Source organism: Mixophyes fleayi, chromosome 3 (assembly GCF_038048845.1).
Source record: "Mixophyes fleayi isolate aMixFle1 chromosome 3, aMixFle1.hap1, whole genome shotgun sequence".
NCBI classification, from domain to species: domain Eukaryota; kingdom Metazoa; phylum Chordata; class Amphibia; order Anura; family Limnodynastidae; genus Mixophyes; species Mixophyes fleayi.
Genome location: NC_134404.1, coordinates 168,487,270 through 168,489,509, shown reverse-complemented (window position 1 = coordinate 168,489,509; position 2,240 = coordinate 168,487,270).

Genomic DNA, 2,240 nt, shown 5'->3' with positions numbered 1-2,240 from the left:
TGTACAAATTACATACCAGATGGTACCTTGTAACCATAAAACAGAATAAGGTATTTTTAACTACTTCCCCCTTATTCTGCCAGGGCTTTTTGGAGGGATATTCATATAAGGATTGAACAGATGTTGCACACTAAGGACCTAGTCATTAAGGAAAATAAGGCAAAAAAAGGAGTAACTGTTCTCCAGGACATACCATGTTACAATGCAAGGGGTGCAAATTAGTTTTTTATTTTGCACATAGAGAAAATACTGGCTGTTTTTTCATGTAGCACACAAATATTTGATAGCTTTATTTTTATATTGAAATTTAAAGTTCGGACATGCCCTACCCAAATTATTAATCTGTCCCCACATTTTAAATTTGCCTTCCCTCCAATGCAACATGGTTTTGCCCATATGCAAAGTTACTCCTTTTTTATGCTTTGCTCTCCTTAATGACTCAGGCCCTAAATTTTTACTATCCCCCTGGTCTTCTCTCCTGTGCCTATCTGTTCCTGGTTTAGGAGCATAGTCCAGCAAACTTGTTTCTCATATTTTAAATGCAGCTAACTCTTCTATAGCTAAACACCCATGTCCGCCTCCCCTCCAGCATTTTAGGAATAAAACTTGCTTCATTGCTTCTATATATTAGGTTACCTTCCAATTGCAAGGAAAGGCAGATACATTTGACCCCATTTGTGAGCCATGGTGTATATTTACCTCCTCTAACACTGCCACCCCATAGCTGTTTCACATTCTAATAAACAATTCAATATTTCCCCATTGTAATAGTCTGGTGTGCACAGGGCCTGATTAAGGGTACAGGCCGCCTTAGACTAATATGGTCGTAGCGCCCCCTCACCTTTCACGACAGGATAAAGGTAAAAGGGAACATCTCTTTTATTTAAAGTTTAGCTTACTTCACCCTGCCAATTTATACATTTGCATTTTTTTCGAAACTCAGCTCCAATTGGCTTTTTAAATGGATTACAACAATCGTTGCCACTCATTTTGAGTTACCTAAACTGGCAGTCTAATTAAATACAAGAATATAATATGGAGTGTGTGAAAACACAACTAAAGTGAGAGTTGGCACAGAGATAGATAGACACACATAGTGGTCGAAGCGTTAATATAGAAGTGGAAGTTAGACGTGCCAGTATGGAAAATATAAGTGATTGGATTTTGATAGTTTTACAATGAAAGCAGTAGCAGAAATGGCGGTATGACATATTACCTTATACCAGCCCACTTCAACCACTAGCCACACACTAATCAACTTAGATCAGCCTCAGCTGCAGAGATTGGCCTGGCTTATTCTATTGTAATGATAGCTAATACACAGAAACACTACAGAGTTCAAACCTAAAATAAAAAATTGTTTATATGTTAGCAAGAAAACAGTCTCATTTTAGTCACCTGCTCGTTGATTATATTGTATATGGAAATATTCCACTAAGAGCATTCACCCAATATCTTTACATAATATAATTACTAATGATAATGCAGTGATCACTTGGAAACAGTCTTTCCATCAGTTATTTCTAGAATTAAAGATCTCTTCAAAAGTGGTCGCTTCTTCTATACAGACCACTTGCAGGACCTATTTCAGAATCCAGGAGCAGCCTTGGATGTATCAGCACCGTGTGTGCCAGACAGGCATCCCAGGGGAGAGGAAAAGTGTTTGCAGGCATATCCTCCTTATATGAGGTCTTTTCCTATATATAGTCTCTCTGTGTTCACTTACTCTGGTCCTGCTGAGGCAATTGTGAAAATATTATAATAGGGTATGTTCCTATTGACCGAGACAGTGTTTTCCATAAGATATACACATTATATATATATATATATATATATATATATATATATATATATATATATATATATATATAAAGAGAGAGAGATATGTATAGGTATAGATATATATATATTGGTCTGGTCATCTGGTCACTTCTATCCTTTGTATATTGAGCATTATAAGAGCTTCAATTCTAATTTAAGGCTTTGAAAACTAATGAGTGTAATACACTATTCATTTGACTATTTGAGTTCTTTGTGAAATAAACACATTATTATTCTTATCAGGACCTGATTAAGGGTTCAGGTCGCCCTAGGCTAATATACTTGTAGTGCCCCTTCATTCTCATGCCATGCTAATAAGGAGTAGATAAAAGCTAAATTGTCCATAATTTAAAATCTGGCTTCCTGCACTCCCCCCCATCCACCAATGTTTATGTTGCAGTGATTTTGAAACTCAGCTC